Here is a 16,042-nt window from a genome sequence, read left to right as displayed (position 1 = left end):
TTTTGTAGCATTTACACAAGTTGATCCAATCTGCTCTCTGGGTAGGCCTAATCTCGAGCTCTAAATTGGTAGGCTAGCAATCACCTTAGTCCATCAAGGTGCTGCACTTCAGCACCAATCTTAAGCCAACCTTTAGCTCCTCTTTGTCACCTCAATATAAATTGTCTAGGGGTAAATTGGGTTATCAACATGCTGCCCTCAACTAGACCAATGATTCCCAATCCATCACTGCAAAATATGATCCTAATTGAAGTCTTCTCGCCACCCAAGTCAACTCCAATACATGGCTTCCATAGGCTACAATACTTTGATCCAAATTTGGTCAATATCCTTGACCCAACACACACCAACACTAATGATTTGAGTTTGCTGCGATTATGGGTCTGGTTAGGGAACTGAACACAATCCCTAATAGTCCTTTAATGCACCTAGAATACCTCTCCTAAATGATGCATACCTCACAAAAGTTCCCTTTCTAGCCTCTATTGTTATGGGCAACAACAACCCCCACATGTTCCTACATTTCCCCTCCAAACAACATGTAGTGCTTGTGGCCTACTCACAACACCCATTATAGGTTGTGGCTGCCTTTCACAAGGGTCCTCCACCATAAAACAGTCCCCAAAACTCTCACGCTATCCCTTCCTTTCTTGTGGCCCCCAAGAATAGACCCCTAACCTCCTTTCTTCACTTCGACCTCCTCCAAAAGGTGCCATAAAATAGATTTCTGCCTCCTATTCTCTTGTTGCATCTATGGGAGAGAATCTGAGCTCTTCTTATGGTTGATTATTGCACAAATGGATGCTCTAATTCCTCACATTCACCTTGTATATATAGCATACAGAAGGGCTCCTCCAGTGTCATGATTAGGGGCTCCTACAACTATCATAGGTCATGTTTACACCAAGCCAACCTTGACGATTATCGAAGAGCTAGATTATCATTTCCACCCTCTATCATCTCATGCCATCACATGTAGAAATTTTCTCATGGAAATTCCAAAAACGTGATTTGGTGCAAAAACCCATACTTGGGTTCCAACCCCATAAGTGAATATTGAAACACTTTTTCCTCCAATCCCTGAACCCTTGGGCTTGGAGTACCTCCCAAGCTACACAAATAAACAATATATTTCACAAAAGTGTGCATACTTGGTAGGTATATCAAACTACCACCATAATGACACTGTTTCCTTCGGACTTGGGTAAATCTGTGATAAAATCCATTGAGACCTCCTTCCAACACTAACTTAGAATGGCTAAAGGTTGTAATAGACCCAGGGTCTTAATTGTCTCAACTTTATTTTTTTGGAAAACCAAACATTCTACCACAAACTTATGAATATCAAATATAAGGCCATCCAAAAAAAAATCCTTCTTGACCCTATGGCAAGTTTTTAAAAATACTTAGTGCCCTCCTAAAGGAAAGGTGTGTAATTCCAAAAGAATATTTTTCTTGAGTTGGGAATACTTATAAATATATAAGCAATCTTTGTACCATAATGAATTTTTTTCCAACTAAATGTATCGGATGTCTTGGGATCTTGTTGCAACTTTTGAATGAGTGTCCACACCTATTTTTCATTCTTCCATTCATCCTTTGTTTCAATTGTCCAATCAGGTTGGATAATCGAAATGGAACAAAGAAATGCTTCCACATCCTCATCCATTCTTGACGGTGCATCTGCAACAACATTTTTCTTCTCTTTTTTGTAGATGATTTCAAAGTCACAACCCAACATCTTTGTGACCAATTTTTGCTTCTCTTCTAAAGATAATGTTTGTTCTAAAATGTATTGAAGACTATCATGATATGTTTACCTTGAAGTGTCCTCCCATTAGGTAAGGTCACCATTTCTTTAGTGCATGTAGTATTGCCAAAATTTCCTTCTCATAAATAGGTTTGTGTAAATAATTTCCTTTGACTCGATGAATTTCAAAATAAATGAGTCTTCCTTCTTGTAATAAAAAAACACCAATTCCATTTCCTGAGGCATCACATTCCATAATAAAGGTTTTCATGAAGTGTTTTGTAGCTAAGACCGGTGCTTGGCATATTTCTTATTTAAGATTTTCAAAGACCTTAGTTTCTTCTGGAGTCCAAGAAAATGCATCTTTCTTCAATAATGTCATTAGAGGTGCTGCTATTCTCCCATAATTCTTAACAAACTTGTGATAATACCTTGTCAACCCAAGAAATTCTTGAAGATGCTTTATGGTTTTGGGGATATTCCATTCCTTAATGGCTTTATTTTTTTTAGAGTCTACCTTAACATCCTCATGAGATACAATATGACCCAAATATTCCACCTCCTATACTCCAAAGAAACGTATGGATGTTTTTGAATATAATTGTTTCTCCTCCAATAGTTTGAGAACCTCGTCAATATGTTGAATATGATCCTTCTAAGACTTTTTTTAGATTAGTATATCATCAAAAAATAATAACAAAAAAATTCTAAGGAAGGGTTTTAAAATGGAATTCATCAAACCTTGAAATGTGGAAGGTGCATTAGTAAGGCCAAAAGGCATGACCAAAAATTCATAATGACCCTCATGAGTTTTGAATTTTATTTTCAAAACATCTTCAATCTTCATTCTAGTTTCATGATATCCTAAATGAATATCAAACTTAGTGAAGTAAAATGATCCATGTAATTCATCCAACAATTCATCAATGACATGAATGGGAAATATATCTTTAATAGTGAGCTTGTTGAGTTCCCTATATATGGACACATATGCCATGATCCATCCTTCGCCATGATCCATCCTTCTTGTGCACCAATACTACTGGAGCAGAGAAAGAACTTTGACTAGGTTGAATTATACCAGCCTCTAGCATTTATGCAACCATACATTCAATTTCACTCTTTTGGGGATAAGGATATCTGTAAGGTTTGATTTTGAGTAACACTTCTTGGAATCAAATGAATAGAATGATCATGATCAAGAATAGGTGGGAGGCCTTTAGGAGTCTCAAATACATTGGAATGATTGTCCAAGACTTTTTGTAAATCTAGAGAAATAAATGATTTCGATGTTTAAACCTCTAATGAGAATAATTGTGCAATTACACCTTGTTTTTCTTTCTTTAGAAGCTTTGTCATGCCATTAGAGATGATTATCTTTCCTAGTTTCTCTTTGATAACCTTAATTCAACTTCCTTTCCTTCCCAAAAAAATTTCAAGAAAAAATCTTGAAAAAAATAAAATCTATTATCCCCAAATATTGTAACTATTTGACTCCTAGTACAACATCAACATCACCCATTGGAATGGAAAGCATTGTACTATTCAATACATATCCCCCCATGGTTATCTTGATATTGTGGCCCTTTCTAGAGAAACGTATAGTTCCTCCATTTTCAATCATCACTTAACACTCTAATGCTGGATATAGGAAGAAATTAAATTCCTTGTGTTATAGGTTATTTTGTTGTGTTTGGTAAATAGGCCTACAAACTAGATCAATCAACATCCATGAACCCTACACAAATCCATAAGCATGATTCTTCTAAATCCCTGAGTTTCTGTGTATAAATGCTTCATTTTAGTGCTTTTAAGTCCCAATGCACCTTGGCCCTTTAGGGATCCGCGTTTAGCAACGGGTTTCTTAGTTCTGCACTAGTGCTGATGGGCAGTCAGTTATCCCTTGTTGGGGGTGTGTTGATTCTAGAAATTTGAAATAAATTAAAAAAATCCATAAGCTTCTAGGAGTTGTTATAACCATTTACCTTGGATATGAAATTTAAATCCTATCTGATCTGAATATTTCACCTCTTACCTCTTGAGCTCATCCTCCCCTTCTAAGTGGATCTGAAGCATCGATTGGTAAATGGATAATAATTCCTAAACTACCACAGTCTCCTATAAATATATAACCATATAAAACATGAGGGTGGTCTTTTAGAGACTAATCATACCCTCATGTTGTTGCTTTGATCCTAAGAGAGTTATCATTTCCATGCATTAGGGTTACATTGAGGTGTGTTTTGTGATGAGGAAGGACAAGACCACTTGGGGAGACCTCTACAAGACCAGCTTCCATTTTTGGTTGTAAACTCTCTCACTTTCATATTAATACAAAGGGAATATCATTTTACTATATGTGTTATGTTATGTTTACATTCATATATTTCAATGCTACATTGATCCATTGAATGGAGTGATTGGATAATGCTACATAGATGTCGTAGATCTTTGGCTTACGTTGATTGTTTGTGCATGTTCCAATTATAGAGATTGAAGCTACAATTGGAGATTACAACCTAATAGGAGAGAAGATCTTGCAATATATCAAAAGTAAGCATCTTTCCATTCTCAAATTTCTCCGAGGGGAACTTTATAGTCTTTTATTTCTGTTGTTCTAGACCAGGCTAGTAGTTCAAGGGAATATACTTTTTTCTGCAATTGTAGATTCCGTATAACAAAATGGTGACTCCACTGGGGCTAATTTATTTCCCATAGTGGTTTCCTTGAACTTTTCCCTTGTTACACCTCTTGAACAGACCTCTAGTGCCTCACTCAGTCTGAATTGACTCTAGGAAGACATTTCATTGAGCTTCATTTGATTTTTGGTGTTGGAAACTAGCTTTCCTTTTCTAATCTTTCCCTCTTGTCTACTGATAGAGCATTGCAATGATCTCTGGCATTCCCTACACCCGTGTTGCAGATCACTGATAGCCTATATGCACCTACGTTGACCCATGTTTCATGCAATTTTTTTCTTTTTTATGTTTTTCTCTATGATTAACTTAGTTCTAGTTGATCCTCCTTGTGTCCCTGAGTGTGTCTTTGTCTCTAAAAAGGTAATCGCTTGTGTGAAAATGAGTGAATTTTCCTTTGGTCATTATTCAAAAGGTTTTCTTCAGTTTCTTAACAATTTTTTAGTGTTTTTTCTTTAATTTTTGCAAGAAACTTGTGTATGAGTCTTAATCACCTCTGAGTGTCATCACCCTTTTTGATAAGATTTTGTTTTAGTCTTTCTTTCTTCTTGCCAATCCAAGTTTGTATGCATAGATTTATTAGTGAATTTGAAAAAGAAATTTTACATTACAGTTAAAGTCTATGTGGTTTCTTTTCGTCAGCGATCAAGTTGCATTGATCTGTTTCTTTTCATTTGAAACATTAAAAGTTGGAAAAGAAAAACAATTATTTTCATAACATATAGGGCTTTGATTTTTATTGGAATAGTGAAGTTGAGAACATTTATTGTTGCATCTCTTGTTTGTTGCATTGTTTGTTGTTTCTTATTCCCCTACTTAGTTAGGTCTTTCATTATTAAAAGTAAAATTAAAAGAGATGTTTTGGTCATATTAGTTGCATCATAGATGTATTTAGGTGACATTGAGTTTTGCGTCTTGAAATCAAAAGATAATTCAATATTAACTCTAAAATTCACTCAATTAACCTAATGATAATTTTGATCTTAAAGACACACATAGAGGTCTACGCTACAGACGTGTTTTGATGACTTTAAATGTAGGAGTTGTCATTTTTTCCCACTGTTGCATTTTGGGGGTGATATCCTGTTCCATGTGCGTAAGTGTATAGGATCGTTCTTGACATACCTTCAGGTATATCAGATGGTGCTCCACACATGATAAGCATATGGGAACACTTTCATTAAATGGTTATGCATTAGATAATAGTACCACTGACTACACTTCCACATACCTTCGGGTACATTTTGGAAGTCCCCACTAGGTTGCTATCTCGCCATAGTAACTAAATCAACTGCCTTGTACATTGTGATAACCAAACACAACATTCGAGGATATTTCTTGCACGTACATAAATCCGTGGTTTCCCATGGTGGTATATTATAGTTCATAGTTTCTTGGTAATCCTTATCTTCCTAGTTACCCATTTTTTTACTTTGTGTCTTCAATTTCTAAAACCAATTAATTGACTGCGAAGCAACATCCTCACTGTGAAACAACTCCGTAGTGGATCTTAGATTAATACTAACAGTGACAGTTTTTGAGTCTACCAATCAAGGAAACCCCTCTGATGGGAATCCTGACCCTTTTACTTATTTTGGAAATATTTGTGCTCCTTATATGGCAACGTTGTCCCTTCCCAAATTTACCATTGGTTTGCCAATTTGGTTGTTTTAGACCCCTATTATTCCAAATGTCCAAACTTCTCCTCAACCATGTTATCCTCCACTTGGAAAACATCAACCCCGAATTGATCTTAAAGTTTACCCTTTTCCTTCTTCACCTGATGTTGTTTCTTCATTCCTTTCTTCTTCCTCTCTTGGTGAAAGTCTAGATTCTAGTGACCAAGAAGCTAAGAAGAAGAAGAAAAGGATGAAGAAGAAGAAAAAAAATAAGAAGGGGGGAACCAAGAAATCATCACTACTAATGCAATTATGGAGAAGCCTTCCAATCAACCCTACAAGTTAAATTCTCTTGCAAGTTATTTTAGCATGACCACCTTCTTAGAGATTGTCTTGGTATTCCACAAGTATTAGAAGTGTGGTTCACATGCTCACATTAGCCTTTATCATCAACTTTTGGAGATCACGCTAGTTACAAACCATCAACTAGTGATGATAAGGTTCACAGAAACAAGGGTAAACTTAAGTACCCCTGTAGGATATGTGAAGGAAATCATCCTATTCACCTTTGTTATTATATGGATTAAGCCTCAAAAGTGTTGGAAAAACTTACAACTTCTCAACCTCATCTCCCAGCTGGTTACTAGAAGCTTTCCCCTAATCCTCCACTAGTTGATCAAGCGATTGATTAGAATTTGTCTCCATTCAATCCCACTCTCTTTGAAAATGAATCCCATGAGTCTATTCTTGACCAACCATTGGTTGAGAAAATGGTTGACTCGGTTCCACTTTCCATTGATCATACCTTTCCGATAGAGAGTGAGTCTGATACTACTCAAGTTTTTCTTGTTTCTCCAGGTTTAAATGAACTAGGGGAAAATTATCCCATTTCCACAGCACATGGGAGTAGTTCTCCCATTCCCTTAGCACAAAGGGGTAGTTCTACCATTACCACGACATCTCCTCCAAGTAGCATGATCACTTCCTTTGATTGGAATCGACTGACAAGATATCGTCTTCCTCCTTACACGCCCTTCCAGATCATAGTACAGCTTATAATATGCATGTACCTGGAAAAATTATAGATGAAGGTGCATTTGCTAGTATTATTTCCTCAACTTCTTGGAAATATTTCCCCGCAACTTATGCCCATTAGCCAGAATTTGTTGGATTTTAGGGATCCTTCCTATGTTGCTTATTACTTTGGGAGGAAAGATTGCCTATAAAGATGTGATGGTAGTCCAAGGCCCTTTAAATTTGAATTTACTCCTTTAAGGTGACAATATTTATGAGATGGGAGCTCTTGTCTCTTCGCTCTTTCATGTGATGTGTTTACTACATGAAGGAAGAATTGCGACCATTGACCAACTTTCATTTGTTGGTCCTAATTTGCCTCCCAAACAAACAACTTCCATAAATGGTCCTTATATGAAAGTGGTTTCTCCCCTGTGACAAATTAATTATGTGGCAACTTGTTCCATGCTTGCGTATACTGATGATCTAATGGGTGATGTAGTGCATCATTCTCTGGGGGCATTGGAGTATGATATTTCCATTGGGTTCTTTGATAGATTATATAACATTGTTCTTCCATCTGATCAGAACCTCTTGGAAGCAATGGCCTCCTACAGTCCATGATCAAGGCACTAGAGCATAGTTCCTTTTATTGTGTTAAGCTCCTTAAAAAATAAAACAAGGTCCCATGAGTAGAGTTCTTTTACTATGTCAAGCTCATTAACAAATGAAACAAATATCCCTCCAATTGAGACTTTGATTAGATCTCGTAAATTTCCAGTCATGTATTTCACTTGATCTCTTAAATGAACCTTCATTCCATCCACCCATTAGTAACCAATAGTCTACTTAGGTGAATGAAATGAAACTTGAGGGGAATGTGCCTAGAATCGAGTCATTATGTTGGGGGTGTGCAAACTTATTTCAAGCATATTTTTTCTCTGTTTCAATCTTGTGTAAAAATGAAACCACTCTCAAGCATAGTTTTGCTCATGTTTCAAGCTAGTATAAAAATGAAACCTATTCTTGTCATTTCCATTTTTATTAGCCCATTTCTACCAAATGAATCTTGGTTTTGTCCTTCCATCATCACCATATACTTGGATGATCATACAATTTCACTTAATGCCTTACCCTTTCCTGAGGAACTGCTACGATGTGTGGTCTTATTAGCCAACCTCTTGACCTTTGCATGTTCTGAGTAGTTTTATCATGACCAGAACCAATTTCTACCCCTTTGTAGCACACGTTTCTCCAGGAGGAGTCCTATTTAAACTCTTTTTACACTCCCAAAATATTAAAACATTACCGAGCACTTGTCTTTTCGAACTCGTCAAAGTAAATGAAAAAATGTCTACTCAATATAAGTTTAACCATTTTCTGGACTGAGATAGACTATTTACAAAATAGGAATACCTTAGTTGAACATGGCTAAGAGGTTCTCTTGAGTTTTTCTTTCTACCCTTTCAGACTCAAGAGACTATTTACGAAAAGGAACCTTTGAAGTTTTCTTTTTAACCTCTTCTTAAAACTCTTTAAAGCATGAAAAAGGAGTTGAGCTAGACCTTTCCTAGACTCGTAAAAACATCAAACAATGATGGACCCATCGAACATGACAGGACCGAACCACTCCTTCTCAGGTTTCATTAAACATACATGGAGGGATTCATCCAATGGACGAACTTACAAATCAAGCATATGTTATCCTCCTCAAGCTTGTTAAAAAAATAAATAGGTATTGACCAACAATGATTGGAGAAATTACAAAATTAGGATACTCCACCTATTAATGGTATTGAGTCACTCTTGAGCATGATACCCTTCCACTTCATCTCCATGGTTGTTGGGTTGGGAAATTTGCTTGCATTCTTGGTTCATCACACCATTTCAAAGCCTCCATTTTTTGTTTCAGGTTAGTGCTACCAACTCCATTCAGTATCGTCAGTGTGTTCAAGAGAAGTCATTCAGTTGATATCTTCTATGATACTCTTAAGCCTTCATTCCATGTCTGTCATTCCTGAACCAGATCCACATCAGCATCATTCTATCTCAAATCATGATATCTTTTTCGTGTCATTGATATGGGATACATCAAGGCCTTCCTACAATGGGTCACTTCTTGTCGACATCAACTCATTATCTAGGAAAATTGGCTTAGAAACCATTCTTTCAGTACCTTACGAATTGTATACATCAATGGAAAGTTTCCTCGCTCTTGGCGACATGTTTCCATCATCGGCCTTCACCTGAAAATTTTTGTGTGATGTTCGACTTCAACTAAGTCATTCACACCATACAGATTGTACTGTTGTACCTTGAGAGTCATTAACATCATTGATGGTTTCTCTCACTTCTGTTGATAGCATACATCATTGGACAGTAATCATATGGTGTCTTCCATGTTCAAATCTAGCTCCTTTATTCACATGGTTAGATTCGTACATTGGATGATCGAGTGAACAAGATAGAAGACTCCACATCTAGTTCCATCCATATGGGCTGTGATTTCAAGATTAATGCAAGATTACAAAGCATGATGGCTATGATCATACATACATTCATCCAATCATGGGTCGACACTTTGTCATCAATGGACATTACTTCTTGATCATTGTACATGTAATGTTATCTTATGTGCTAAGTGTGGGTATGCCTCCCTCAGCAAAGATATCATGATGAAAATGTATTGTAACAGATGATGATCTGACCAGCTGCTCTTGATCCAAACTTGTGACAAGGTAAAACACTTCAGTCATGAGTTTTCATTTTGAACTTAACACTAGTACAAAATGGCTAATTAGTTACTAAAAAAATGACTAAAATTTGCATATAAATGACTATTTTTTGGTCGGCGACCAATAGTAGCTAATTTATAGTATCTTATAACACGACAACTTTTAGTCATTTTTAGTGTAGTATATTTAGTCATTGATTGTCACTATTAATGCCCAAGTATACAACAAAATATATTACTAAATGATCACCCAGGAAAACCAATTAATGACCAAAAAAAATATGACCAAAATATTGGTCGTGTTATAAGACACTGTAAATTAGCCAGTAATAGTCATATATATGAAAATTTTAGCTATCATTTGAAAGAAATTAATGAGGTCCAAAGAAATATGACTAAATTTTGGTCATGTTATAGGATACTGTAAATTAACTACTAATAGTCGTATATATACAAACTTTAGTCGTCATTTGTAATCACAAATTTATCATTTTCGTTACTCATTTATCATTTTTTGGTAGATTCATATTCATTATATAAATGACTACTTTAGTAGTTTATATTCATTTCACTTACTTTCATTAACAATCATTATAAGAAACTAATTTAGTTGTATATTCATTTTATTTGTGTTCATCACTAATCAACATAAACTACTAATTTAGTAGTTTTAGATTGATTTTATGTGTTCACTATTAATCAACATAAATTAATTAGTATGAATTTGTAACTAAATTAAAAAAAAATGTCATATAATGTACGTGTTCATCTAATATGAAAATCAAAGTTACAAATGTTAATTACAACACTAAATAATATCAAGTGCAACTATAAATAATTTCAACCACATAAATTATATTATATAAAATGTCAAGTATTACAATATGAGTTTCCAACTTAACATTTGGAGCACAATTTAGACATGAAATATTGTTTCGTCACTTCAAAACATTATCATTGTGTTGCCAAGGCATTGCAGGTGAATTCACCAACTCTAAAGACTTGATCATCAGTCTTTATGTGTGTGTCTTATGCAAGATATTGGCTCTATGGGTACCACTAGACCAGTTCTATTATGCCTTTCTTTAACTTTCATTTTGTCAATCTAGTGTTATTGTTCTCCACTTTCTCTAATTCCCGCTTCATACCATCAATACTGAGTTCATTTTATGAAAAAAAGAAACAAGACACAATGAAGAGTATAAGACATGAAAGGCGATGAACACTGGAATTTAAAATAAAGTAGAGTATAAAATATTTATATGATATATACATCAACATCAACAATATTTTCAATGCAATTTTTCCCCATAAAAGCAAGAAACTCGAACAAGTTTTCTTCACTTGGGCAATAATGGCCACTACATGGTGAAATGACCTGTATAAACAAAGAAAATAAAATGTCACCATATAAAATAATACCTTAGTAAACTTAATATTAAACCTTCCAATAAATCTTAGGCACAATCATGTCAACTAAGTTACATGCTAAAGGCTCAAGTTGTAGATTACTTATACAATGTGGGAGTGTAAACAAAACTCCTAGAAAATGACAAAGATAAGTATAAAATAAGATGAAATGAGGTAAAAAGGTTACAATAATAGGATAACCTCGTATACATGTATATAAATAGATAATGTAGAAGGCTAAGTGAATAAGCCCAATAATGGAGGTCAATGATGTCAATAATGCCCAATTCTAATGAGAATTTCTTCAAATAAGAACTACTATTTGGGTCCATTATCACATACGAATAAGCCAAATATTTTATATCAAATTATTAATATTTTACTTATATTTATAGATCACTACAATATAAGTGGATAAATTTCAAAGACAATCCCTTCCCATTATGTTCCTGACCTGTGGTACAATCTATTAACTATTATTTGAAGCAAATTTCTAACATCGAAAATATGTAGAAATCACCACTTGTAATCCCCCAAATAGGATTATTTTGGAATGTAACTTTCAGATTCCAATTGCTATATGATTCTCGAATGGACACACTAAATTCCAACAACAAATTTCCAATTTTAGGGAACACTTGTGGCTATCCTCAATCACTCAAACTCAAAAAATAAGTGATCATTATAATGAAAAGATAAAATAAGAGTATTTTTTTTATCTATTTTGCATATTTACATGCAAAGCACCAATAGTTTTCTCATATTTATCACACTTGTAATTTTCAACATATAACACATTGATTGATCTTTTATAGCAAATACCTGATTCAATACAAACAAGAATTTAACATATTACAACAATACCACCAATGTTTGATCCTCAATTAGTTCAAACTAGTTAGCACAAAAAATTCAAGAAAGAGCAACAAGTAGAAATACCAAATCCACCAATTAATAATCAATAAAAAAGGATAAGTTTTTTTGCTGAAGATTGATAAACAACTATAAATATTGACGATCCACTGCAACTAATGGTCTTGTTTAAAGAACAATACTACCTAGAGAACTCATCTTCCAAATTCTTTTCTCTATCCATGAAGCGTTCTATTATCCTCAAAAAAATATTCACATTCAATATTTTAGGTTTCTAGCGTTGCCCAAAGGCCTTGCCAAATGAAGTTGTAAATTTCATTGATTTTCCTAAAATGCTTCTCGTACTAAAAAAATATAGTTTTACCATGTGGTAGACAATTCAAGAAAGTAAAAAATTGTGTAAAAAATTTCTTATAAGACTTCATGTTAAAAGGAAAACTTGCATATTTCGGATAAAAAAAACATCTTAATAGAGATGGAAAATATTACAAAACAATAATTTAGATATAAAACTACAACTATAACTAACAAATTCCTAATTGTAATATAGTTGATTGATTATCCTAAGTGAAGCCAACTAGATACATACAAGTTTTCATTTTCAACTTTCTTTCCCATATCTTTATTGGAGGTGGAAGCTAACTTGCATGCATATCACAAGGTTGTTTTAGCAAGAGTATATGTTGCATTCCCATATTCCACACTTTATTTTCGATGAACAATCACAACAAGTATTGGAAGAATTAGTTTCTACATTAGCTAAGTTGTTAGCTTTAACCTTCTCTTTACTCGAGGTACCGATCCTTCCCCTTATTCTTGGTTATCAATCTAATCTTTCTCATGTACCTAACATATGAATAATTTGGGTTCAGGAAGAATAAATATATTCATATGATTTCTTAAAATTTGAAATGATGCATTTTTATTATTTAACTACTAGTAAAATAGTTATAGGAAGACCTTAAATATAACCAAACCTTTTCTGTGAAGCGATTTGTTGCAGATGCCCATGCTAGCACAACATCATTGAAAATAAATGGCCAATAATAATTAAAAAAAATCCCCTAGCATGAACATTGGCTTAGTCTTCATAAATATACATAAAACATTTCAAACTACAAGAAGTACACAAAAAGAACACCATTGATATAAATTCACAAAATACTGACAACAAAAAAAGAAGTGAATTTTCTAGGTGTTAGCTGAAAACCTTATAGTGGGAATATGTCCCCAATATTGAGTAATATCTACATGTCAGGTAATATGAGTGGGGAAATTAGTTTTTACGTGTTAAATTCCTCTTCAGAATATGTAAAAGTGCTTAAGGATTCATGAGGTTAATTGCAAGTTTAAACATGAGTTTTTGAGTGTTTTTATGTAAATTTCATGTGAAAATTAACATAAACAAATGACTAAAAAACAACATATAACAAACATGAAAATCACCAAAAAAGTATCAAAACATCACATGATGAAGGAATTCACCCCGCCTAGGCTATGTCTCCTTGGTCTAGCTTCCAATGGCTTGGCCCTCTCTATTATGCTCAAAAGTGTGAATACATATCAGATATACAAAGAACAATTTATTATAACACCTTTGAAGGGAACAAATAAATGATACCAGTCCCCCTCTATAGGATGGGTTCTTGGCTATCCTCAAACGTCTTCAGCTTGTGTAGAGTCTCTCTCCTCTATAATGTGTAAACCCAACAAAATTATGGTGTGTGACAATGAAAATAACCAAAATTACAACAGTAAGTGCAACAATGAAAATAATCAAAGAGTGAATAATGAATGGAAAAACCTTCTATTTATAAAAAATATTGAGTTATCGTCGAATAATGAGCAATAATAAAATATTATTGTTCCCATTCTTGGAATAACCATTTGGAATATTTTATTATATTTGGTTAGGAGGGAAAAAGTATTTAAAATTTTATTTAGAAATAATAAATAAATAAATGATTTATTAATCATCACAAGGAATTAGTTAAGGAATAATAAATAAATAACGATTTATTTAATTATTTCTAAGGGATTTAGTCAAATTTAATAAATAATAATAATTAATTAGTGACTAATTAATTATTCTTAGAGAAAAATAGGATAATTAATGGTTTATCTGTTTATTTTTCATGTTTGGGTCAAATATGACAAGGAATTATTCCTAAAAGAAAATCAAATAAATAGTGATTTATTTAATTATTCTTCATGGGTTTAATTATAAATTACTTAACAAAGGTGGTTTATTAAGTAATTTCTCACAGTGAAAGCAATTTTACTATGGTAAAATTGGTGTTACATGGTGTACTTCGATCTATCTAGTAAATTAGGCTAGATGATTGATTTTTTGGTGATAACAGATTTCCCCCCAATGTACGATTGTTAGGAGAAAAATGTATGATCATAGTACGTTGTAAAGAAACAATCACTAGACAACACAGGGGAGTCAGAGATAGAGAGAGAGAGATAATTGTAGCTGAATTGAAAGAGGATAGGGATAGAGAGGGGGAGACTAATGCAAGTCTCCTTTTATGTTGTGGTACAGGACCTCAATGAGGTGGGGGAGGCATACCCATACCCGCTAAGATAACTTAGTATACAAATAATGGTTCACCCAGAAACATAAAACTGAGCAATGAAGTACATATTAAATGTTACATGACATGCTGGCATAACAGAGCCGGAAAATAATACAATGTGTCCCATATACATAATGCACCTGGAAAAACATGAGCCAGGACTAAATGCAATAATATATTAGTACATGAGATACAAAGGCCCTTCCCTCAAAAAATGGGCGGGAGGGAGGGTAAAACAATTGAATAAGCCCTGTTGAACAGGGAAGGGATCTACAAACTGAATGGATCATCTTAAGGAGATGTGCATGCTATAAACAGTGTAATCTGTAGGAATATAAGCCATCAACTCTGTGGAGCTGCATCTGATGATATAGCATAACAAGAATGCATTCAGGCATGTGGGGGGCTACCTAAAGGGACACCCTATTGTTAACACTCAGGTTGTTCCCTTTGAGCCCCAAGGGAATATGGCCGAGGTAACCACTAACCAATCTTTGGACTGCAGGTCCTAGCCTACCTGCAATCAGAGAGGGCTCTCTCTTAATGATTTAGATTTGTTGATGATGATTTTAGGCTAGTTATTGAGTTCAAGGGGTTTTGTTTAACTTTTGGTGGGAAGGATGATGTTTTTAAGTAGAGAGGTAGGTATAATATGAGAGTTTCAAACCATTGGGCATGGAGTCAAGGAGTAGGACTGCTAGTGCATTTTCTTGGTCACAAGAGGAATATGGAGCAAGATAGATACACATGAAACAACTTTCAAGCTAAATGGGGATGGATTGAAGGCTAAGGAATGAGAGGCAATTAAGAATCTCTCTTTCAGCTTAATAGAGGGAAGGTGAATGAGCTCTATCTAGGAGCAGTAAAGAATCCCTAGATAACTATCAAACATGGGTGAACTAGGGGAAATATGAGCCAAAGGGAATTCATATTCATTACCAATTTAGAGGAAAACATAAAGAAACAACAGAGATTGAGCATAGAGTGCAGTTAAACAAAGTCTAAGCTATTCATTTTTCCTGCTATTTTAGATGGTGACATATGTATGATATAAGCATATACCAATGGAAAACAGAGGTAGAAAACACTTATTGAGCCATGTTGCAGCAAAAGAATTCCACATTCGCTCTTCAACCATTAAACAAATAGTAAACAGTCCATCCTCCAAGCTTTTCAGTAGTCTTTGATTAACGAAAACATCAAGTATACAAAGCGAGTCTCTAGTGGAGCGAATCAACCAACCAACCCTCTAAACAATAAATTAGGGTGGTTTTTATAAGCAAAATATCTACAAGAATCAGATCTGAGACAGATCTGATGCAATAAGTGTCTTGAACCTAACATATGCTTGAAATAAATGCCAA

Source organism: Pinus tabuliformis, chromosome Q (assembly GCF_031772625.1).
Source record: "Pinus tabuliformis cultivar Carrire ecotype Pingquan chromosome Q, CPIR1, whole genome shotgun sequence".
NCBI lineage: Eukaryota > Viridiplantae > Streptophyta > Pinopsida > Pinales > Pinaceae > Pinus > Pinus tabuliformis.
Note: the sequence above shows the minus strand (reverse complement) of the source record.